The sequence below is a fragment of the Canis lupus genome, chromosome 19, assembly GCF_003254725.2.
Source record: "Canis lupus dingo isolate Sandy chromosome 19, ASM325472v2, whole genome shotgun sequence".
NCBI classification, from domain to species: domain Eukaryota; kingdom Metazoa; phylum Chordata; class Mammalia; order Carnivora; family Canidae; genus Canis; species Canis lupus.
The window spans coordinates 48,660,603-48,687,661 of NC_064261.1; the positions used below are offsets into that span (position 1 = coordinate 48,660,603).

Here is a 27,059-nt window from a genome sequence, read left to right on the forward strand (position 1 = left end):
TAACTTTTATTACAAAATCTACATTCCAGGCTTAGGTAATCTGCTCTGTTTTAAAATGAATCTAAATATTAGGTCCTGGGGAAGAACAACATTTAGGGGGAAAAATGCTAAAATATAGCAGCTGATATTAATACTTACTAATACTTGCTTATCTACAAGTATTAAAAGGGAAAGGTTTTCCAACCATTATAACATGTTACAGTGTTAATCTACATTTCAATAAGATATTTAAAGGCAATTCTAGAACTGTCAAGGACCTGCTCTTAAGCTTGAGAAAAACCTACAAAGGAAAGCTGACAGTTTCATTTTTGTGACATGAAAGCATTATTTTATCAAGAAAATGTTAGTTCCTCAGACATTTGAGCACTTTAACACTGCAGATTCTCAGAAAGTTCCAGAGATACTCTATGGGGCATGGTGCTAAAATATTACCTACGTAAAATATCCTGAGATATAAAATTAAAGGAGTGGTCTGAATAAGCAAGGGTTCCCCAGTTTCACTTGGTCCTATCTCAGGATTATAGCAAACTCAGAAGCTTTGAATAAAGCACTCATGTTTGAAAATCCCAAACTTTGAAGGAGAGATTTAAAAGTATGTGCTAAATTATGTTTAAATGTTTGTTAAAGACTTACAAACCAAGAGAATCACATCGTAAGCAAGCAATCTTTGGATTTTACAATATAGGATTGATAGAAGCACCACATTTCTGATTCTGATATGATCCTAAAAATAAGAAAAAAAGCATTTTGTTTTGTTTCCTGGGACAGCAAAGAGTTCTTGACCCAGATAGCTCAGAGTTCTACAGATTTGGGCACAAATGATAACCTCTAACTTCAAATTATTTTGCATCCTTTCTCTTTTCCTATTCTATCCCTTGTTACACTGCTTCTCAAAGTATAGCAAGCTTATCACTGATGGTTGACAGGATTAATTGAAGCAATGCATGAACAGATTTTATTGTTTAAAAATTGAGATAGCTGCACATTTACTTTAACATGCATTATATAAAGGATAATGAATATATTAAAAATACCTTAGGTATTATTGTTTGGGAATATAGGCAATATTTAGGTGATACAAATATTCAAGTTTTTTAAAAGAAGTTGATTTAAAGAAAGATATTAAATAAGTACTAGTGTAGGTGGCACATAGCTATGGCAAAAAAGTGAAGGTGGGGGCAGAAAGGTCTAATCTAGAAGAGATACTGTCCATGGTACTCCTTGTTCTCATTCTTCTAAAGACATGTTATCTCATTCTGAATCCAAGCAAGCCTTTTATCCTTTGCAAAGGTTCTCACACTTCCATAAAGATATCTTCAGCCATCTCCAATGACACCGTATTCTAAAGCAAGCCTTTTACTAAATTATTAAGTCCGATGTCAACAGCTATGTGATAATAGAAAATAACACCAGTAAAATATTTTGTCTTTCATCTTTTCCATCATTGAAAAGCCATTAATTTTCCTGTCTAAGGCATGTTCCTCTACATATGCTGTGTAACTTTTCCTTTCCACGTTGGTCTTGCAATTTTATATTTAATCATTAACTAATCAAAAGTACAAAGAAGAGGGATTTTATTTATTTATTAAGCGAACTTGCATCCCTGACTCATTTACATATCCTTCCATAACTTTCCATGATGTATTCTGACTCATATCAATGGCTTCCATACAGATTAACCTTTTAAAAACACTCTTAACTGAAGCTTATGAAATATTTTAACTGATTTGTGGACACTACTTGCTGTATCCCAGGCTCTAAGTTAAATACACAGACTATCTCATTTATGTCTTCTCCTTATACCACGTCTGCTAAATACAGATGAGAACAACGAGACATTAAAACATCAAAAGTCTTGTGGTCACTCTGGGAATCACACTGAATTCAGTACCCTTAACTTTTTGCCACTGTATTACATTATTTTGATATCAAAATTTACAGTGACTCTTCTTTCAAATTTCTCTTCAGCATATGGCCTCAATCACTCTTTCAATTTTGAATGCCTGTTTTGCTTGATCTTGTGATACTCACCCTTATTGATTTCCTTTTCACTTTTCTTGAGAAGTTCATTCTCATAGAGAGAACTAAGATCATTCTTTCAATGGCAGTGGTGTTACTGGTAGTCCAGGTGCTACTCAGGCCAAATGGCACTTCCATATGTGCTACCGAAATTAAGATTTAAATTAATATTAATATTAGTTTATGCCCAAAAGTTCAGATATTCTTACATAAATATAAACACTAAGCAAACACTCAAGGCTTTCTGCCTCACTTAATATGAACAACCATATTCTGCTTTTGAGCTCAGGTAACCACTCTGGATCTCAACTTCTCATGTGACTATTTCTTCTCTATTGATTTAATGTGCTTTCCAGGACAGCAGAATGTAATGAAGAATGTTATAATTGATGAATAAAGAAGTTTAAGGAGCATTGGTTCTCAAAAAGAACTGGCTTAGGGTTTTTGCATTGCCTCTTAAGAGGCTCAGGGACCACTATACAAATATAACAACTTACTTCTAAATAACACAGAGGATTGGTAGAGGCAAGCCATACTCCTCTGAGGTAATGGGATCCATCCAAATATTGAGGAAAGAATCAAAGAATATCTATTTCACTATGCTGGACTGTATTTGCTTAGTATCTCTTGACATTGTCTCTTGAAGATAAAAAATAGTCTCTTTTTACTGGGTAGCCTATTAGAATTTGTACATTAAGTAAGAAGTGCTTGTATAAGTAGAGGAAAAGATGTTATTTCAACTTCTTGCCCCAGAGATTTTTCTCTAGTGAAATAACAAACTTTGATTAGGAAACACTTCATTTGGAAAAAAAAAAAAGTAAACACTTCATAGATTATCACTATCATGAACCAGGCAAAGAAGTAATAGATAAAATGCTTAGTTTGAGAAGTTACAATGAATCAGAGGATGAAGGAGGAGAGAGTAAATGAAGAGAGAGCTTTTGAAAGAGGACAAGCCATGGAACTTTTTGGAAGACTAGGGTATGGAACTTGCTGGAAGACTAGGGTCTGTGGGGGAAATATTGCTCAAAGTTGAAAGTTTCTAGTCATAGAAGGATCTGAGTACTTTTAAGAAATGAGATGTCTAGGGGTGGCTGGGTGGCTCCGTTGGTTAAGTGTCTGGCTTTTGGTTTTGTTTCAGGTCATGATATTGAGCACTGAGTTCTGTGTCAGGATTTGCACTCAGTGGGGAATCTGCTTGAGATTCTTTCCTCTCTCTGCCCCTCCCTCCTTCCCTCTCTAAAATAAATAAATAAATAAATAAATAAATAAATAAATAAATAAATAATCTTTTTAAAAGACTCTTCCTCTCTCTCTGCCATGCTTTCCCCCTCCCTCAAATAAATAACTAAATCTTGAAAGAAAGAAAAAAATAAAGGAAGGAAGGCAGGAAGGAAGGAAGGAAGAAAAGAAAGAAAGAAAGATTTATTAAAGTCTCCTAACCCAGCATCTTGTGCCAGGAAAATTTGGAGAAATGACTTAATTTTGATTCCCCCCAAAAGCAAAGCCTACATGGACAAATACTTGTGTCCAAGTAATTTATGGTTTAAAGGAGAACAAGTGAATAAGGAGAATGAGAAAAGGAAGGAGAAAAACATAGAGTAGTAGCACATCATCAATATCCTTATTATAGGTCTTCATTCCTTCATGGTCTGGGAGAAATGTGCAGGTTATCTCTGAAACATAGGAGTCTGGAGTCCTCTGATCACTGGTTCCTGTTTCCCATTGGTTGTCATCTCCAGAAGTGTTAACTCTCCATTCATGGATTACACTTGTGTCTGGGTTAGTGAGCCCCAAATCATCAAAGATACTCTTGCCACAGAAAGCAGAAAAACCCACAGAAAAGTGGATGCCTTGGATAGGAAAATGGCAGCTTCTAGGAAGGTAGGTAGAACGGTCCACCTTTCAGTGGCTGTACTCTGTCTTGGGCTATAGAGGTAAGCTAGAATGAGTAAAGTTACTGTGTGATATGACATGGAGTAAGAGACTAAACATCAGGACATGAAAGGAATTAATTCAGTAAAAGCAAAAATTCAGAACCTGATGTGTCTAGAGGAAATGTCAAGGTCACTATTATCTTCAAAGGTCTACAGAGAATTTATTGAAGTCCCTGCGTCTTCCCACCTCATCCAGCATGGTGGGCCATCATGAGCAGCTCCACTAGATGACATTCAAGGTATTATGTTGAGTTCAGAGGTAGTCTCTTTCTTCAGACAAATCTTTAGAACAGTAATCCTCTCTATCCAAAATAGATGAAGGAGTGATTTGGGGCAATGATGCTCCTAAATTTGTATTTAAAGTATTGTATTATGAACATAATTATAATTATTATATATTACTAATAAATATATGTCCTAAGAATTTTTTTGTCCCCTTATAGAATTACCTCTTCATTTCTCACCAAGGCACAGTATAACCATTTTTTTAACTAACAGTTATTGTTTTTCTGATATAATAATAGCAATTATTGGGCAGTTCTTAAGCATTGCCAAATTTAATTCTCCCAACGATCCTCTGAGGTAGATGCTATTATTATCCCCATGCTTCGGATATGAAAATTAAGGCACGATGACATTAGGTAATATGTGTGGCTTTTTTTTTTTTTAAGGAAAGAATGGCTTTACTTTTTTTTTTTAAAGGTTTTATTTATTTATTCATGAAAGACAGAGAGGGAGAGAGAGAGACAGAGACAGAGAGAGAGAGAGAGACACAGGCAGAGGGAGAAGCAGGCTACATGCAGGGAGCACAATGTGGGACTCGATCCCCGGACCCCGGGTCGCACCTTGAGCCAAAGGCAGACGCTCAACCATTGAGCCACCCAGGTGCCCTGAGATAAAGTAATTTGAATAAATTCATCAACTAATAAGTGATAAAACTGAAATTTAGGCCTGAGAGTCAGAGTGCAATCCAACCTTTAAAGCACTGAATATTATGCCTTTTGGGACAAAACACAAAGTTCTTAGAAATGAAGATCCAAAGTTCTGTCTATGGTATAAGTTGATTATATCCAAACATTTTTTTAAAAGGTACCTACATAATTTTTATTCATAATCATAGTATTAACTTTTAAAATGATCTGATATGTCTCATCAGATATACATGCAAAACACTCTTTTCTTTAGATTGTATTCATTTTTTAAAAAATTTAACAATACAAAATAGGTCAAGCACCTTTGTTAATTAACTCTATTTCATTAAAACTATGACCTCTAGTTTAAAATGCCTTCACTCTTGTGTGTTAAATTTATGTGGATGATCCATAAACAGTCCCTAATTAGTCACATGTGTATTCAGATGTGGGGTTGTGTGTTATAAACTAACACTGAAGTGTATAAGGAGCTGTCAGTCAGATCAAAAGTCAACTGAAAATCATCCCGTTTGCAAAGCTGAGAGCCTGTCACAGTTAGTTAGTCATAAATGTTTAAAACAGCAACCAAACTTTTATTCTAATTGAGCATGAGTTGAAAGGCTACCCACTTTGATGTCTTTGCTTTTATCATTTGTATATAGCTAAAAAACTACTATTATGCTTTTTTTTTTAATCCCCCCTTGGAGTGGTAGACATTACTTAGTTCTGAAAATATACAGGTAGATCAATCCATAATTGCAAGGCCTTTGTACAGTTTCCAGTTATGCCTGTAATCTTCCACGTGCAAAAGTTCAAAAGTAAAATTCTTCCCTCTTTTTTCTCTATTTGATCTCTTTCTCCACGTATTTGTGATTCAAGACATAAGGAACACATCTTTGGAATAATATTTAGAGAGCCATCAGTTAAAGTGTGATAGTCCTCTTATCCCATTTTTCAGCCTTCAGTAGACACAAATCAAATAATATAATTTTTTATTAATATCACACATTTTATCAGTAAAATTTAGTGGCATTAATGGCCTCATTCTAGAGATTTACACATTGAGACTCAGAGGTGGAATGACTATCAAAGTCCTAGAGCAATCCATCTGGCAGTATGACAAAAATTTCAAAATCCCAGGCCTACACCCATTTTTATTCTTTTTTTTTTAGAATTTGAACACAAGTCCTGCACTCAGGGTGATTATCCTATAATTTTATAGCCAACAACATTATCAGTTAAATAGCCAATGCTGGAAACACTCTAGATGACCCAGAGGACCGTAACTGTTGCCATGTATTTCACATTTTATGCTCTAAGCTCCTCAATACATTATTATTTTTGTTCAAATGGTCAAATACCCCTTAGAAATATTTAAACATAAGAAAAATATGTATAGTTACACATGTAATTGCCATTCTCTATTCTCTTTATTCTTTTATGTAAATCTTGATTTTTATCCACCATCATTTTCCTTCTGTCTAAAAGACTTACAGTATCTTGTAGATCAAGTCTGCTGGTTGTGAATTTCCTCAGGTTTTATATGTCTGAAAATGTCTTCATTTTGCCTTCAATTTTGGAATATATATATATATATATATATATATATATATATATGCCAACTATGAAATTTTAAATTGGCAATATTTGGTTTTCAGTACTGTAAAGATGTGGTTCCATGGTCTTCTCACTTGCTGTGTCCAGACCAAAAAAAAAAAAAATCAAATGTCATTTTAAAAATTTTCGTTCTTCTGTATCTAACATGTCTTTTTTCCTTGTATATTTTTAAGAATTTCTCTTCATACAGATTTTGAAGAATTGCATTATGCTAAGCCTCATATAGTTGTGTTTTTTTTTTTTTCCATATTTCTCATGTTTGGAGTTCTTTGAGCTTCTTGGATTTGTGAATTTATAGTTTTCATCAAGTTTGGAAAATTTGAGGCCATTATCTCTTTCAATATATTTTCTGTCTCTTCTCTCTTTCTCCTCCTTCTAGGACAACAATTATCTCTATATTAGGCCACTTGAAGTTGTTTCATTGCTCACTAACAACCTCTTCATTTCTTTAGGTCCTTTTTCTCCCTTTGTTTTACTGTGAATACTTTTTATTGCTATTATTTTCTCCTGCAATTTCCAAGCTGTAGTTAATCCCACTCAGTGTATTTTTTTATCTCAGACATTATAGTTTTTACAATTGAGATTTAATTCTGAATTTTTTTTGTATTTACCATGTCTCAACATAACTCTTTAAAGATATGAAATAGAGTAATAATAACTGCTTGTTTTATGATAACTGTTGTAATATTGTTTTTATTAATGATTGGTATCTATATTCATTGTGTGTCAGTTCAATTGACTGATTATTTTCCTCATTATGGGTCATATTTTCTTGCTTCATTTTGCCTGTTGATCTTTGATTAACTGCCCAACATTGTGAATTTTACCTTGTTGGATATCGGATTTTTTTCATTCCTAAAAATCTTCTTGTGTTTTGTTCTGAGATTCAATTTAGTTACTTGGAACAGTTCTGATTTGTTCAATTATTACTTCTATGATTTGTTATTCAGATCCAGAGGAGTGTTCAGATGGGAATAATTATTCCATAATAGTGAGGCATGTCCATCGTGAGTATTCTCTCTAATGCTCTGTGAAGTTTTTCAGCCCATTTTGTGGAAACAAGCACTGCCCCTGGCCCTGTGTGCATGCTGGGCACTGTTCCCTCCAATCCTTTTAGATGATCATTCTTCAGCGTTGGGTGGTTTTCTCACCTGCATGTAGTGCTCAACACTGCTCATCCTGAAGGAGAACCCTCTGCACATGCCCAGGGGGCTTCTTTATTCCATTTTCTTCTTCAAATACTTTGTCCTGTGAACTCCAACCGCCTCGGTTTCCCTGGATTTTCAGGTACCTTTTCTCAGCTGACCAATTCCTCTGGGCCCTGCCTCAGTTTCCCATTCCTCTGCTGTGGCCAGGAAATTACTAAGACAGTAAACTGGGGCAAACTTCGGTATCCTTGAATGGTTTCCATCTCTCAGGATTTCTTAATTTTCATCATCTGATAGCCAGCTTCTTAAAAATAATGTTTTGTTTATTTTGTGTGACTTTGTTGTTGTATGATTCAGATGGAAGGGTAATTCCAGTCCCTGTTACTCCATCTTAGCCAGAATGATTACTGTTTGAGGATGAAAAACATAAGAACTTAATAAGCCATAGACACTAATCTAAATGTTTTACATATACTAACTCATTGAATTCATACGGTAACCCAGGAGGTAAGCATTATTATTATCTCCCAGTGATAGATATTGTTGGTTGCTGTACAATATTATAATACTTTCTTTTATATTGATAACAGAGGTCCAGATTATTTCGCAGGACATCATTCTGTCTCTGATGTATAAATCCACCAGAAATTATCATCTACTTTTGATGAAATGTGTACCTTTTCTCATCTCCTAAATTAATTCAGTAGTTCATTTATTTATTTATTCATTCATTCTATTTCAGAATCTTGGTAAAGGGAGCAGGATTCTTCTTAAGACTTTTTTTTTTTTTTTAAGATAGAATACATTTCTCAGGAGGTAAAGTCCAGGAACCAGAATGATTGATAAAGTGCAGTACTCAAAAGCCATTTTAATTATATTTCCTAATTATATGTGGATGACACATGCAAATTCCTTCCCTATTTCCTGATGCACATTTTCAGCTATTACCTTGTTTTCTTTTTCATTTTAAGAAAATTTTAACAAAATAACACTTTTTATCAAAAAATTATAGTGAGGAATTATAAAATATTCAAAGGGATAAGTAAGCTCCAAGGATGTCCTACTTTAATAATATAAAATCTATTCTCAGCTAATCCCACACTCAGTTAATATATAACACATAACTATATAAACTCTAAAAGAATAGAAAGTTATATATTGAAACTTGCACTATCCTGATACCTATTAAATAACAAAGTACAGAAATGGAGGCAGAAAATATGAAAAAATACATCTGTTAATGGTTGAGGGTATTTTTCTGATTTTTCCTTCTAGAAAACATCCATGAAGAGGAAATACAGGATAGATGCAGAATATCTCAAGAGAAAAAAATTACTGTGAACCAGTAAAAGAATAATTTGCCATGACAAACATATGGACAAAGATTCAACAAAAAACATAAGGTTGAAAATGTTAAATAATAATTTAGAAACATTGCCCACCAAGGTTTTCGTGTGATGGAAGACCCTAGCATGAAATTATTTGTTGAAAGCTTTCATATTAAGCCTATATAGGCTGTATTTAAGTAAAGCACAAAGAAAAAAATGATATATGATTCCTGAAACAAACTGGTAGCTGCAGTTAAAATGGTGCCCAAACTGTACTTTTAGGAATTAAACAGTAAGCAGATACAACCATCTTGTATTTGGAATTAAACTGAGAAGAATATTAAACTGTGGAGTTTTAAAAGCAAAAATGAGAAAAACAGAGATAAAATTAATATGAAATTCGTTATTATAAGGCTATGATATTTATAAATGTCAACCTTTGGTCGGTCCTCTAATCTAGGAAATTGATACACCATGACCTTAGGTTGGGTGGAAGTGATCATATTACCCCTTTCTGGCAACTATTAAAGGTGGTTGCATAACCTAAGCCAGATATATCAATTCCTTTCCTAGAATGTTCAATTTTAATGAAACTGGTGGCAAAAAGTTCTCTTCCATCTTTTATCACTAAAATAAGGATATATGTAGAAATACTAGTATGTTTTTCTGCACAAGTTGGTAAAAAAAGGATGAAGAAATGAAGTGACAAAAATGAAGAAAACAGGAACATAGATTAAGAAAGAGAAAAATATTGGGTCACCTGGGAGGGTCAATCGGTTAAGCAGCCTACTCTTGACCTCATGCTCAGGTGTTGATATCAGGATTGTGAGTTCAAGTCCCATGTTGGGCTTCACACAGGGCATGTAGCCTACTTAGAGGGAAGTATTAAGAAAAAAGTAATTTTAGGGGTACCTGGGTGGTTCAGTCAGTTAAGTGTCCAACTCTTGGTTTCGGCTTAAGTCATGATCTCACAGTCCTGGAATGGAGCCCTGCATCAGGCTCCACGTTCAGTGGGGAACCTGCTAAAGGATTCTCTCTCTCTTCCCCTCTGTCCCTCCTCCTGATTGCTCTCTAAATAAACAAACAAGCAAACAAATAAATAAAGCTTTTAAAAAAGGTAGTTTTAGCAGTATTGAATCTCTGGTTCCTGTTTCTGAGGTTCTTGTGGTATTCTCTGGTTCTCCCAGCTTTTCATTTGATCAAGTGAGCTGCCCCTATATTACCACAAGAAACCTCTATTCATCTTAAAAGGCTTTAGTAAGAGTTAAACCTCTGTTGCTTAAACTGAAAGAATTTGGGACCAAGAGAAAAAATGAGCTAAGCTGATCATTTTGTGACTAAACAGCATGAAACTTCCTAGTAGTTTACATTCAGGGGTTAGAGTTTAACAGTAAACTCTGCATGGAATTACATGATAGACCAAGCCAATTCCAAGTGCCTAAATTCTAGTCTACTGATTTTAGTTCACTTATTCCACTGAAATCTACATATTTAGTAAAATGTAAAATATTTGAAAAATTGTAGACTAGAAATATCAACTAGAAACACAATTTGAGGTGTCCTTATATTCCTAACTTTATTAAAGTGTTTACTCACATACCATATAAATAGAAGTATAACCTTTAAAATGAAGTGATTTTATAGTAAACAATTATTCAAAAGTGTTATGTTCTATGAGTAGTTAATCTAGAGATTGAATATAATGGTTAAGACAAAACTAAGGGCATGTTTTAGGTTTTACTTTTTTCTTCTTTTTTTTTTCTTTCTTTATTTCTAGATTTTATTTATTTATTCATGAGAGACACAGAGAGAGAGAGGCAGAGACATAGGCAGAGGGAGAAGCAGGCTCCCTGTGGGGATCCCAATGCAAGACTTGATCCCAGGACATGGGGATCACACCTTATGCCAAAGGCAGATGCTCAGCCCCTAAGCCACCCAGGTGTCCCTTTATTTTCTTTCTCTATGTTTAATTTTCTTATATATAAGAGGGGTTCTATAAAAATTAGATATGGTAACATATGACTATTGATGCATCATAATATCCCATTGAATGTTATTTCCTCATTTTTATAATACTTGATATGAGAATAGTCCCTATTGGAATATGGTAGTTGGTAGTGAGCCAGAAGAGGTTGATGAAGTAGAGAAGATATTTTCGAAATCGGATTCTAAAGGTTTTATAAACTGAAATTTTTTCATGGTAATTTGTTAATTAAAAAGTATTCCACTACTAAAATTATGTTTGAGAATCTGTGGTTCCTCCCCACTGGGCTTCATCTTTGAGACTCCAGTTTCACTTAAACTATCAGTCATGACAGAGAGATTCTCTTAATCTCCCACTAGAGCCACATTCTTCCCATTAACTAAAGTGCAGTTTAGATCTCAACCGTAAGTGCCCTTCCTTGATCTTTCAACTGGCATATATAATATAGAGGGGAAAAAAATAACTCTCAAGAGGCACCCAAGTGTGTTCAAAAAACAATGGATCAGTGTTAGAGGAGAGGGGAAATTTTGAATCCTGTATGGATTTGGGTATTGGTCACTCAGATTGTCCTCTGGCTCTGTTGGCCTCCTGCCTGGCTCCCAGGGAAAGGGGGGAAGTTTGCAAAGATTGACAAAAAAGCTGAAAGAACTCTTTCATTAGAATCTCTGAAAGATTTTGGAAGCCCAAGGCAATAATACTTTGCAACCTCTGTCCTAGTGGGATCAAAGGGGGTAGGGGTGAGTAGAAGAGTGTGGGGTGCTTTTCCATATTCAAGGTTTCTATTGAGCATGAAAATGTCACAGCATCTGAGCAGTAGATCAGCTGACAACTGGAATGCAGCAGAATTGAAATGGTATTTCACTGTGATGGGTCTTGGAGTTTTTGTTGCAGCGTTGATAATTTGGGATAAGATCAAGAGCATAGTAGGCAGTTGGAATCAGTAGGATGTTTACGGTGGCCTTGATATCACTGAGAGAACTAGAGCAGAAGAGAATGGTAGAAGAATGCAGTTACTGAGTTACTGAGGACTGCTTCTCCTGCGCAGTAAGGCAATCTGGGACGTATTTTGGAACGTTATATTGTAAAGGGTCTGAGATCCACTAAAATTCACAACAAGTTGAATTACATGCTGTAAGAAAAAGAATGAGATATCATGAATATTCAAAATCAAAAGATTTCGTAGGAATTTTCAGAGATCAGAGTTGGAGGAATTCTGGATCCTTGGTAACTGGAAAGACCTCACTTCAAGTATCTTCACTGAAAAGCCTCTCAATATGAGTAATTGTCTATGTTCTGAAGACTTTCTTATTTCTAACCAACCACCAAGTAGTTTCCTCTGATATAGAATGTTATAATGGGGCAAGAGCTCAGTCTTCTCATTAAACACATTAGGGTTTGAATCCTATGTCTCTCACATGCTTTTGACCTTGGGCTAATCACTTCATTTCTGTGAGTTTCTACTTCTTTATCTCTATAGATGGAATAATAATTTTACCTACTTCATAAGATTTTGTGAGGATTAAATAAGGCAAAGTACATAGTAAGTACTCAATAAATATCAATGAAGAGTAATTTTTATCCTACTTATAACTATAACCATGGTTAGCATGTGCTTTACTGGATTCTTTCTTACCTTTTCTATCTCATGATATTTCAATGTCTCTTTCACTAATAAATGTCATTATGCTGTCATGTTTTAGAGCCTTAAAAGAGGCTGTAATTGTCCTGAGTCATCTCTTCAAGATTCATAAGTAACTTATTTCTGAATCAATTGGGTCAGTTTCTTAAATCCATGTAATTACATAGAGTGCGAAATCATGTCTAACCTTGGTGGTCAGAAAGCCAGCCAGGTAACACATTTATTAAGTACCTACTTTTTATCAAGCAGAGTATCAAGTTCAAGGAATATAGCTTTGAGCATAAAATGCAGGATTTCATCCTCCTGGACCCCCAGAACTTTTTGGAAAAAAATTTCACATGGACTAAAGCTCCAAAGGTCAAGTGGGGATATGTGTTTGAAAGTACACTTAACTATGTTTTTTTGGCTCTTATAACCCTGTAGGCACTCTTGGCCTGAGGAAACATGGATTTCACCTTTCAGGTTGAGGGGATAGAAAATTCAGAAGAAAGAAAGCCTTGTGTTCGGAAGATCAAAGTGGGAACACAGAAGAACCTGGTTATACCTTTTGCACTGAATGTACCAAATGAAGCACGTGACTTCTGACTTTAGAGAACAAGTGATGAAATTGAGGATTGTGATGGATGAAACTACAGAATATTGTTGATGCTTGAGTGCGTCTCTAAAACAGTGTAATGTCTAAGGACAAGGAAAAAGCATGTATTTTATTATTATTTATTATAAAACTATTATTAAAATAAAAATATATTAACCTAGTTATTTTTTGGAATATACTAGATTGAAAAACCGCTTCACCCAATTGATTAGATGCCTGAATTTTGCATAAAAATACTAAGCTAAGTTCTGTTAGGATCATAATTTTCAAAAGATAAAAAGATTAAAAAACATCTTAGTAACTTTAATAGTATTATAAGAATGATGACTAGAATTTCTTGTGGTGAAGTTAGGGAAAAAATAAGTATATCAAGAAATCAAAGAACTTAAAAAACTCTAGATATAATATACTTAAATTTGAGGATCTGGTTTATTTTATTCTATGAAATGTATATCTGTCATGCATAAGAAAATTTAATTTAAAAATTGAAAAGTGACTAAAAGCACAAAACCAACAAAATATCAGGATAACTTAAATGCCAAACATTTGATATCGTCTGGAGCAGTGCTTCTCAAAAATTTATGTGCACATCGATTGCCAAAAGATTTTATAAATATGCAATTTCTGATTCAGTAGATTTGGGATATGGCCTGAGATTCTGCATTACAAGCATACTATCTGCTGATGCTGATTTTGCTGGCCCGTTAATCATAATTTCATTTTATTAAAGTTTTGAATTTTAGATTCATACGCAGCTATAAGAAATAGTACAAAGAAACTCCATGTACCATTAATTCAAGCTGTCCCAATGGTAATATCTTGCAACTTTGCAAAAAATCAGTTGGGGATATTACTGTGGGTCTATTTCTGGGTTCTCTATTATTTTCCATTAATCTGTGCATCTATCCCTTCACCAGTACCACATAGTCTTGCTTGCTATAGCTATGTATTAAATCTTCAAATGGGGCTGATTTCTCCTTATTTTATATTGTTTTTCAAAATTTTCTTAGACTATTTTATTTTCTTTGCCTTTCTATGTACATTTTAGTATGTGGCATCCAGTCTGTGGAAGTAGGGAGAAGACGTAGGAAACTTGCTTTGTAAAAGCCTTGGCCAGGAAACGTCATGCATGACTTCTAAACATATTCCTTCCGCTGATACTCGGTTACTTGATCATATATATCTACAGAGGAAACTAAGAAATATTTTTAACTGTGTGTCCAAGAGGAGGCAGACAGATTTTGGTAAGAAGTATTTGGTAAGATGTCTTTGCCATGAAAAAATAAAGTCATACAACTGTCTGGAAAATGTACATTTATAAAACACTAAAGAGTTACTGTTTTAGCACATATATTACCTTCCTGTCACTGCTGTAACAAATCACCACAGACATGGTGGCTTAGGAAAACACAAATTTATTACCTTACAGTTCTGGTGTTTAGATGTTAAAGATGGATCTCACTGGGCTCAAATCAAGGAATCGGCAGAGCTTTATTATTATTATTTTTTGGAGGCCCTGGAGAGAATGTTTCCTTACTTTTCCCCTTGTAGAGGCCACCCACATTCTTTGGCTCATAGCCTCCTTCCATCCTCAAATCCAGCAACAGTTGGTCAAGTCTTTCTCATGATATTATCTCTGTGGTTCTGATTTTTCTGCCTTTCTCTTACATATTAAATGACTCATGTGATTATGTCAAGCCCATTAAGATAATCTAGAATAGTATCCTTATTTTAAGATGAAATCACTAATAACCTTAATTCCATCTAAAACTTCACCCCCCCTTGCCATGTAGCATATAGTATAGTCATAGGCACTGGGGATAAGGACATGGGGTAGAAGGGGATCATTATTCTAATACTATAGTAGTAGCAGTTTGTAGACAAAAATGAAGGATAGCATCATTTTATTATCTCTTCTATTATATTAAGAAATTCAGCCATGTGCAAAAAAGAGTTAAGTAGCTCTGTATTCAAATTTCAGCCCTGTCACTGAGTAACTGTGTGAGCTTATTAGTTCAGTATAACTACATAACATCTGTAGGTCTATTTTCTAACATGTAAAAATGGAAGTAAATAATGTCTTTACCATAGTACCTGTTGTTGGGCTTTAAAAAGACATGATATGGTATGTTTAAAATATTCTTTGAAACACTGTTCATTAAAAATAAGCTGGTTGAAGGATAGTCTCTTCAGCAAATGGTGTCGGGAAAACTAGACAGCTACATGCAAAAGAAGAAACTGGACCGCTTTCTTACACCATACAAAAAAATGAACTCTAAACGTATTGGAGACCTAAATATGAGATTTGAAACCATAACGCTCTTAAAAGAAAATATAAGCATAGATCTCTTAGGCATCAACCTTAGGAACATATTTATGGGTATGTTTTCTAAAGCGGGGTTAACAAAAGCAAAAATAAACTATTGAGACTACCTCTGAGATAAAAAGCTTTTGCACTGCAAAGGAAACCATCAAAAATCCAAAAAGACCACCTATTGAATGGAAGAAGACATTTGCAAATAATATATCTGATAAGGGGTTAATATTCAGAATATATAAGGAACTTATATAACACAACAGCAAAAAACCAAAACATTCTGATTGAAAAATGGGCAGAAGATCTGAATAGACTTTTTTTTTCCCAAAGAAGACATACAGAAGGCCAACAAACATATGAAAAGATGCTCAACATCACTAATCATCGGGGAAATGCCAAAGCCACAATGAGATATCACCTCATAGCAGTCAGAATGGCTAGTATCAAAAAGAAAATAAATAACTAGTATTGGTGAGGATGTGGAGATAAGGGAAACCCTGGGCACTATTGGGGGGAATGTAATTTGGAGCAGGCACTATGGAAAACAGTATGGAGGTTCTTCAAAAAATTAAAAGTAGAAATACCACTACCATATGATCCACTAATTCCAGTACTAGCTATTTACCTAAAGGAAAATACTAATTTGAAAAGATATTTGCATACTTCTGTTTATTGCAGCATTATTTACAATGGTCAAGATACAGAAGTAACCCAAGTGTCCCTCCACAGTTGAATGGATAAAGAAAATGGACTGTGCACGTGCATGTGTGTGTGTGTGTGTGTGTGTGTGTGTGTGTGATGGAATATTACCCTGCCATAAAAAAGAATGAGATCTTGCCATTTGTGACAACATGGATGCACCTAGAGGGTATTATGTTAAATGAAATAGATGTAGAAAGAAAAACACCATATGATTTCATTCATATGGTGTTTGGAATCTAAAAAACAAGCAAACAAAATACAAATAAACACACAAATTATTAAAAAAAAAAAAGACTCTTAGATGCAGAGAAAAAACTGATGGTTGCCAGAAGGGAGATGAGTGTGTGTGTGGGGGGGGGGGGGGGCGGAGAATGGGGAAAATGGATAAAAGGGATTAAGAGATACAAACTTCCAGTTTGAAAAATAAATAAGTCATAGAAATGAAAAGTACAACATAGAGAATATAGTCAATAACATTGTATTAGTGTATGTTGATAGATGGTGACTACATGCATCATGGTGAATATTAAGCAATGTATAGAATTGCTGAATGACTATGCTGTACACCTAAAACTAATATAGCATTGTATGTCAGCTGTAATTCAATAATAAAAAGAAAAAGAATAAATAACTTGGCTTATTTCAATGCACTTATTTTATCTGCAGGGTTGGAGAAGATCGGTATGGCCTTGGATAAAGGCACTGGTTTTTCAACCTTGAGTATCAAAGCTGGCTGTTTTTGAATCTGTAGTTAAATGATGATTGTAAAAGTCAGTATTTGTCAGGAGAGGGGAAAGCATCTGAATTCCAAAAATACCTTTTACCTCTTAAAAGCATGGGGTCCTAAATGCAGACTTTGAGAAACTCAGAAAGGAAAGTTCTGCCTAATGGGAAGGGAGTTACAGTATGGTTAGAGCCCAGGGTGGGGTAGGGAAAGTGTGTCCTATGGGAAGAAAGGTTTGGATTAGTAGAGAGTCAGGTGGTAATGCTACAGGTAATAATGCTACTGGAACCCTTCAGAAATTGGCCTCAATAGAAAAAAACTAAACAAACAAAAAAAGAAAAAGGAACGTTCTAGGAGAAGTAGGAAAGAGTTCTCTACTGAATCCATTTGGAACTCTGACACGGAATCTGGGAGGACATCCTTATATGTGTACAGGTGCAAAGAGGAAGAATAACAGTGAAATGAGTTATGAAAAATAATATCCTGATTCTCCTTCCTTCTTGGATGTAGACACTGAGCAACTCTTGGGTACCCCTAAAAGGGGCATTGGAGATAATTTTAAGATTCACCAGTGTTCCATGATGAGGAATAAATAAACAGACTAATGCCAAGGAATAGCTGGAAGACTCATTACTACTGAGAGTGAGGGAGGAAGCAGCAAGGTGGGGCTCAGCTTTCCAATCGTGCTAAGAAAACAGAACTCTAGTCAGTGCATCAGTGAAAATTTAAGCAACGAATGCAACAAGAACAAGGCCAACACCAGAGGCCAGGGAAGTGCAGTCACATCTAAAGCAGAGGTCGTGGAAGCCATCAGAGAATGCCTTGTTAGCGTTGAAATCATTGTCCTTATACAAAGATAAAATGCACACATGTCAAATGTTTTCTTTAATTAGTTGCAAATGTTTAAAAGAAGAAATCAAAGAGCGCTTACTTACTGATATAATCAGAATGCTGAAATAAATGTCTAATAAATGCCAAACTCTAATATCAGGGTAATACTCAGTTGCATCCCACCAGACAAAATTCACTCACAGGTCTATGGAGAAGAACCATTCACATAACTTTTCTACAATTTCCATAGCTGTCAATGCAAAAGCAATGGGTCGATGGGTAGGTAGAGGAGTTACAGAATCCTGGAAGCCAGAGGGTGTGCTAGATGGGACACGCAGTATTTTTGCCCATTTCAAAGTCTTTACTTTCACAGTCTTGCCTATTCACCCACAAGCAAGCTACTGTCATATTTAGTCAGGTTTTTTTTCAGCACCTATGTGTGTTCCTCATCTTAAAAACGAACATGAAAGTAAGGAATCCAAGTCTGAACAAACCAAGTTTCCCATGATGGTACTCTTCTAGATTAAAAAAAAAAATAGCATTCACTCACTAATGAGTGAATGTAAAGTTTTTGTTTCCATCACTGAAAATTTAGTCCAGTTATAGAGAAATAATGGAATTTATAGATTTCCCACATTTGGATGGAGACATCTTAGACCTGATAAATATGCCAAAGGATTAGTTTCCATAACAAAATAAAGTCCTTAATCAAGAGTATGAATTATATGCATTCAGGAAAGGCTGGCTTTGCTCTTTTATGGTAAGTATGTAGAATAGAATAAGTAGCACTCTGCTTGAAAAAGTAATGAAAGCTATTTTATTTTCTTAAAGAATCAGATCTCTTCTTACCAAGTCAAAGTCATGGTACTTTATATCATAATGCAGCATAATTAAATTTTCTCTACTGTCCATCAGGAAGTGGGGCCACGATTCTTAACAATCTAGGAGAAGCCATGATTAGGTGAAATTTGAAAGCGCTTGAAGGATTTTTCTTCTCCTTCTTTGATATCCTCTTTTCTTCTCTGGCTACAGCCTTTCCTGCCTCGGGTATTAACTACCTATACAGCTTTTGGATTGCCAGATTTAGCCAGTGGTATTAATCATCCAGATCTGCCAGTTACTCATGCTTTTAATTTCTCTCCTCCTCCACTTCCCTCTACAGTATGACCCACAACAGGGCACACTAATTACCTTTCAGTTTGCAAATAATGTGTAAAATTAATCCATTAAAAATGATGAATAACCAAGTTTAAAGGATTGTTCTAAACTGGGACTAGATTTAGGGAGAAGAAAATACTTTATTCCAAAGAAATGGAGTCTTGATGGTGTATGTTTCAGAGGACAGAGGATGGGATAGTGTTTGAGAGATATCTGTAGTGTTACACAGACTCTACAGGTGGCACTTGAATCACAAGTAGGTCCCACTCATTCTCCAGTGTGTGAGAATGATTCTTGATCCATGTATTTATTTAAGTATCACACAATACACAGGAAGATCACCCATTCATTGGACCATGCATCCTATGTGGGGAAGCTACAGCTACACTCCCCTAAAGAACAAAATTCAGGAGCAAAGTTTGTATGTACTCTAAAAGTATTTGCCAGATAATTAGAAAGTGTTCCACTGCTTCAAAGACCTCCCATATAATACACAGTTAAATGATTATTTTAGAGCTTATTTTGGAGTATTATTACCTTTGAGAAAGCATTGTTATTGGGCACTTTTTTCTAGGAGACATTAATGCGTATAATTAAAAACATACAATTCAACCTCACTGCAGGACATCTATGAAACCATTTATGGCTTGTTTTTTCTTGTCCTTCTAGGTGTCGCTGACTGTGGGTTCAAAGTAATGAGAAGAAAGTTATTTTTAGTTTGGCATAAGTGTTTCAGTTGCTCTAAACTAAAAAGCCTTATTTAGAGTTTGCATACACTACTACGGTACATTGTGTTTTATACAAAGCTAATTGCTTTCCTTAGTTCTGCCATTATCCATTTTTTTTTTCTAATAAGCCTTTTCCCACTAAAGAAATGAAAATGGAGTAGATTTGTATTGCTGGATGGGAAAAAAAAATAAAATGTACAAAGTAAAACAATATATTAAAAACTTTCCCCTGCCACTACTACCCCAGTTTAGAAAAAGTTCACTTTTTCATCTATTTGAAAATAAAATATAAGGGAAAATACATGGTTCCCTATGTGCTCATATGACTGGATGACACAAAATTATCATTTTCTCCCCTTGTATTTGCAACAATCATGGGTGAGGGAAATTTTTGTGTAACTCTTCTGCTCACAGATATCCCAATGTTTATAATCATCATTGTATACTTTTATAAGCACTTACTTTTGCCCTCATCTTTGTCGCTTGCAGAACAAGGCAATGTAATTCCTCATGGACCTTGAACTTAAGAGCCTACTATCTAAAAGAGTAAAATGAGAGACCATTGCTTAAATAGTTGCTTAAAGTCTCACCATTGAGTTTTAAGCCCAATTTATTCTGACAGATGAATACTATGTTGGATATAAAATCCAAACCACTGTCACCAGACCATTGAACATTTGATAATATGTGGAGATATGGTTCTAAATAGATAATTCAAGATGTGATTGCACTAGCCACTCAAATATGAAAATGACTGTGATTCATTTGAACATGAAGTTTTCCTATGCCCAGCCATAGGCAGAAGAGAACTATGTCAGCCAGAAGACGGACATGTAAATTTTTACCAGACTGAGTCTGAGCACTTGCGGGTGGGTCAAGGACCCAAGTGCAGACAAAAGAATGCGCCTCAGTGGCTTAAAATGGAGAAGACAACATGACAAGGAATGGAAGTGACCTTTACAAGTGAGAAAAGTTCCTGACTGGCAGCCAGTCAGGAGACAAGGACCCAGCTTCTAACCATGATAAACCAAGCTCTACTGATAAGCACATCTCCACGCCCCCAACTCAATGGCCTCCAGACAAAGGCCCAGGCCAGCTAACACCTCCTCTTCAGCCTTGTGAACCCAAAGCAGAGGAATCAATCAAGCCTATCCAGACTGCTGATCTACAGAACCATGAGAAAATAAATCTATATTAAGTTCCGAAATTTGTGTTATTTGCTATGTCATTGATAGGAGAGTAATGATACACAAGGAACAAATCATCTTCTCCAGAAAATACCAAACACACACACACACACACACACACACACACACACAATGATGACTGTGGAGGTTATACCAATCTGCTGTTTAAATTTTATTGGCAAAGTAGGCACAACAAGATAGAATAGGGGAAAGCCCTTACAAACTCATCTCACCTCTAATTTAAGTAGAGAGCATAATGGTAGAAAAAATTCTCATCATTAAAATGGGGTGATAAATTTACTTTTAAGCATTTTTTGAGAATTAAATGTGACTACAAAAATAAAGTACGTAGCACATCCCTTAGCACACTTTCAGTACTTTATACATGATACTCTCCCTTTCTCCTCCTCCTCCTGTCCAAATGAGGCTGTCATTTTAGTATTATAGTACCTATAACCAGAGTTTCATACCTTGAAAATATGCCAATGCCACAAAATGAACTGGGCACTGCCAAACCCAGCAATGCATTGGTATCTCTGCAATGCTTGTCAGCTATGGATTCCCATGGCCCAAACGTGACTTACCTACTATGAGTCTCCAGAGCGGGGCTGTTGGGAATGTGAATTTCCGACATGTTCCCAATGTGGAACCTATGCAGTTGCAGGGCATACACTCAAGAATCCTGCAGCTTGGGTATTGTCAGACATGATTAGAACAGAGTATCAACCGCTGAGCTATGGGAATATGCCAGATAAGTGATGTGGTCCCACAACAGGGCCAATGGCCGAATCATTGCTTCATCTGGCAGTGAAGTGGTCTGCTCCATCTGTTCCTCACAGATTTTACAAGTCAGCTAAGGAAAGACAAAGAAGCTATGTTCTTCCTACCTCTTAATTGCAGAAGGTTAGGTGGGGTGGGGGGGCACTGCAATAGAAGAAGAAGGAAGAAGACAAAGACGAAAACGGAGACGGGGACGGAGATGAAGGAGAAGGAGAAGGAGAAAGAAGAAAGAAAAGAAAAGAAAAGAAAGAAAGGAAAGAAAGGAAAGGAAAGGAAAGGAAAGGAAAGGAAAGGAAAGGAAAGGAAAGGAAAAGAAAAGAAAAAAGAAAAGAAAAGAAAAGAAAAGAAAAGAAAAGAAAAGACAAAAAAAAAAAAAAAAAAGCCATAATGTGACTACATATAATCATACTCAGAGCGCTGAGGCTGTAGCTGCCCTGTAAGTCAGCTATGGTTGAAGTTAGAAAACCTGCCAGGTTTGTGGGAACTGGTCTCTAGTAGCAACTGCGAACGTTATTTTTCTCTTTCACGGTGTTTCCTTTTAAACTATGTTTGCAATCTTTGTTGTCGGCATATACCCTGGGGCACCAGCCTAGTGTGTGGAGACTTCAATGAGATACAGCACATAAAAAGACGGAGTATAAGTGTGACGAATCACAATGACAAGGCTGAGTTGGAGGTAACCTGTGCATGGTAAAGTGAATTGAAGACTCCCTTCCTGTGACAGTGCCAAAGGGAGATGAGGGACAACCTGAAGAGATGGACTGCAATCTTCTCCCCAGAAAGTGTGTCCACACATGCTCTGTACCACTCAGCCCTGATCACACATCCAAGGACTGCTCTCACTGCGTCCAAAATAAATATCATCTGCCATCAAGTGCACACATTATTAGCAACAGGCCACATGAGTTAATCATTCATGAAGGTGGGGAATTTGGCATTGATCCAAAGTTAAGCGATGTGTGAGCAAGATGAAAGAGCCTTGCTAGGTATTCGGAAGAAAGACCAATGCAAACACAGCCATGCCATCAACAAAGCATTGCAGTTATTAAAGCCCTCCTATGGTGAATAAATAAAAACTCACCAATAAGAGCTCAAAAAAAAAAAAAAAAAAAGCAAAAAACAACTTTCCCCTGTAGTGCCCTCTTTATACCCCTTCCTCTTTTTGGCTTAAGAAGCAAACTTTAAGTTTATAAAAATTAAAGGATAAAATCATATCATGTGACAAAAATTTAGCAAAACTAATTCACATAATACATTGAGTTTCACTTTGCTTATGCTTAATATTAAGAAATGATCATGGCTGGGGTTTTTTGCATCTTCCCAACTGGACTCGCTGACAGGACTTGCCAGGATGCTGTTGGGTAGGAAAAGAGTTACAAAATGAAGGGAATTTGGAGAAAAAGAATTACAACTGCAGTGCAAATATATTGAAATTTTCTAAGATGTGCTTTGTGGCCACTCAGCTGCGTCACTTGTCTGGAGCATCTCCTGAGATCAGACGAGATCGCACGTTCAGGGTGGTATGGCCGTAGACTGTCTGGAGCATCTCTTATGAGTCAGGTACCAAGAATATGGAGTAACTGTATAAATGATATGGTGAGTTCTTTTGTTTTATAGTTGGGAATACATCTTTACATTCCTGTCCTTATCGTGTACAAAATTAACTTGATTAGCAACTTTCTGTTGCACAGATGAAAAGGGAAATGCCCTTCTAGACTTGTAATATAATATTTTTGAATTATGCAAAAAAATAAGATGTTAATATATGAAATTCTGTTAGAAGCACAATGCTCATTGCACAGCAAGGAGCAGCGCAATGTCCCATGATGCTCTGAGAACAACAGTGAACAAAGCCCTGAATCTCGCATAGCCATGAGAGCCTATGTGGGAATCCTCCAGACAATGGAAGTTTCCAGCCATCTTTCACTGTTATCCCTACTACATGGTGCTCTCCAGTTTCCACCACTTTCTCAGTTGGGTTCCTTGGACATCTTCTCAATAGCTAATGGGGTTTCTGTTTGTTTTTAGTCAAGCAAGGTATTTCAGACTATTTCTGACTACCTGCTCAGGAAGTATCTCTGATACTTCTGCACCAGGCCATTCCTTCTGTTTTGTTTTGTTTTTGTTTTTGTTTTTGTTTTTGTTTTTGTTTTTGTTTTTGTTTTTTTAGGTCTAGTACTATTAGAATTCAGAAAAAAATTTCTCACCAAATGTGTTGATCCTTTCTGTTTCTATTTCCATTTCTGATATTGGCATCTATATTAATATCAGTCAGAATTTTCCAGAGAAACAAGGATATATATATATATATATATATATATATATATATTATATTACTATGTATACTATTGTTACTATATAATATATATATATATTATATTTTAGTCAAGTTGACACATAAAACTAACCATTACAGTCCCCATTTAAGGAGAAAACAGCTATTCTCCTCAGCATTTTGAAGAAATCTGTTTGTATTCTTAAAAAAATCTACTTTCCAATCTCTCAGAAATATGGCTACAACTTTGAAAGAATTTCTCTGTTTAGCTGTCTTCTTGAGAATCAAGAGAAGATTCTTGATTGAGAGCAGTGACTTTTTAACTTCATTTTTTTCATGGCTCCTCCTTTGAGAATTGTTGAAATCTTTGGGCACTCCCCTTTTGGAAAAAATGAAGTCCACACGTACAGTTATCATATTTCACAAAACCCTCAGATGTTTCCTTTAATGGACTTTATGCTGCAGTTTGTAAACCTTTGCTCTAGATAAAGACTTGAGAAATGGGGCATTCTCCAGTTTATTTTCGGGAAGTTTTCTGTTTTTAGCACGTGAGTTAAATAGGAATTGATTTAAAAATAGACAAGGTTGGTTGAAGCAACAAGCAAGGCTTATTCTGTATCACTAGATAATTTAAGATGAAAAGTCAATTAATTTCAGAGAAAACACATCCTCAAAAAGTTGTTTTTACTTTTAGAGCCCAAAGAAAACTTTCCATAATCATTGTCACCTCTACAAAGGAGAAGCTTATTTAATGTATTGTTAGGCACACATGATTTTTAAAAGGGCTCCTTTTAAAATCTAGAATCTCAACTATACCTGAACTATGAAATCACAAGGTATTTCAATTGACTGCCAAGCTCTAGCTTAAGAGGGTAGACATATGCTTTCAGCTGGATTATTGCTAATTGTTTGCATCAATGTTATTATTACTGCACAGATAAAATGAGTCTTCGTGTGATAACTAATATGTTATCTATTTATAATCAACTAAATATTTAATCTTAAATATTTATCAGAGAATTTTCCAAAAAAGTGATTCTATGCCAAATATTGTTTCAATAATTTTAGTATCATTCAGTATAAGAAGTTTTATGAAAAAAATTGTGTTTTTAAAAAGTCAGGTTTGTTGGGACGCATGGGTGACTCAGTCAGTGGTTGAGCGTCTGCCTTTGGCTCAGGGCATGACCCTGGAGTCCTGGGATAGAGTCCTGCATTCAGCTTCCTGCATGGAGCCTGCTTCTCCCTCTGCCTGTGTCTCTGCGTCTCTCATGAATAAATAAATAAAATCTTAAAAAAAATTTTTAAGATAAAATAAAAAGTCAGATTTGTATAGATACTATCTAAATAAAATATTGTACTTAATAGCTATACTCTTATATAAGAAACACAGGGAATTTAAATGAGAGGTCCATAGGGTGCCTCGGTAGCTTAGACAGTTAAGAGTCCGACTCTTGGTTTCAAGCTCAAGTCAAGTTCTCACGGTTATGATCCTGAGGTCTTGAGGTTGAGCCCCATGTGGGCTCCCCACTAAATGGGGAGTCTACTTTCCCTCTCCCTCTTCCTCTGCCTCTCCCCTAGCTTGCTCTCTCCCGTCTCTTTCTCTTTCCAATAAGTAAGTCTTGATCAATCAATCAATCAATCAATCAATAAGACCTCTGTAATGGTCTGTATTTTTTAGTATTCAGTTTGAGGTACTAAGGTTAAGAAAGTCACTGACAAAGAAACAAATGCCTAAAGACGGCAATTGAGGCAATGAGAAATATGAATAGATAGATGATATATAGAGAACCATAGATAGATATGCAACATAGATAGATAGATATTAGAGAAACTGAGAGTATTTGTTGCTTAGAAAAGTAAGTATGGCAATAAAACAGGAACCTTGAAATATTGAAATAAGTTTCATGTTAAATTCTAGACTCAGGAGAGTATACACATGCTGCAACTTGTGTCAAACAAGAATATGTGCATGGGGATTCCCTTTGTATGTACACAGACTATCTTTAATGGGTTACACACACACACAAACATGGTAATAGCATTTGTTCACGGAAAACTTTATTTTTCACTGATTAGTTTTATAGAGTATGAATTTTTAACCAGTGTATATATTACCTAATCAAAAAATTGTAATTAAAAGAAAATTGCTCTAATTTGGGTGAGGAATACCAATTACAGATATTGGTTGTAGGATTTACTCCCACAGGAGTAATGAGGAGGAAATAAACATGTATTAATTATGTTCTATGTGTCAGAAATTTAATGCATTATCTCATATGTTCTTGGAACATAGGATCTCCTATTCTCCTTTAAAATAGTTATGTTGAGACCCAGCAAACTTAAGAACCTGTTCAATGTCACTCTTATAATGTAAAATGGAGGTAGAAATTGATTTCAGGTCTGTTTGACTTTGAGCCTCCTTCTTAAAGCTCCCATCTGGTGGAAAGTTTTAGCAGATGATCCCTAGGGTCTATTCCAGTCCTATTGCACCATGACTTCTGAAAGACGAGCTGAGAAACAAGTGCTTTCCAGTCTTTTTAGTTATTATTATAAAGTCAAAAAGACCATCTGGTAAATAAGCAAGTAGTTCCTTGCTTTTGAAATTTGAATGTTGAAATGTTAAGGTCAATAGGAGGGGAGTCAGAAAGGGGCTCAATAAAGGGGTTATAAAGAATAGTACAGGCATCCTAGGATCTTTTGGCAAATAGCCTATATTGGCATTTAGAGTAAAGACAAAAGTATAGAGTTACTTGAAAGACAGAGGGCCAGTGAAGATACTCAGAGAACAGGATGAAATCATTACAGCTGGGAAATAGAGAGATGACCTCAGGCTCTTGTTTTGGACATCAGAAAAGAAGGGAGCTGAGAAAAGCAACAATTTCTGTGGCTCACATGACCAGTCCCCACGCTCTTCCCAAGCCTTTCCCCATTTCATTCACATTCTCACGATTTCTTCCAACCACTTGGCTGATTTCAGAAGAAATGACACATATTTCATTGAACTCCCAGAACACTCTTATTAAAGATATTCCCTCAACAAGAACTGCCTTAGTTTTTGTTGGAAAAATTACAGCTACACAAGCTAGCCAATTACTCTATCTGATAATAGACATGACCGAAAAGTGGGTAACATGCTGAACCACAACAGAATTAACATTTTGCCTCATATTTCTTTGTTG

The 27,059-nt window shown here is 35.5% G+C and overlaps 1 long non-coding RNA gene across 1 annotated transcript in view; it reads right to left on the bottom strand.

Moving 5' to 3' along the window:
- Positions 1-27,059, bottom strand: part of LOC112649944 (uncharacterized) — a 57,049-nt gene that overhangs the window by 14,555 nt on the left and 15,435 nt on the right. The window contains exon 3 of the long non-coding RNA XR_003129818.3: positions 2,032-2,162. This is a non-coding gene — a long non-coding RNA (uncharacterized LOC112649944). The remainder of the gene's footprint in view (positions 1-2,031; positions 2,163-27,059) is intronic.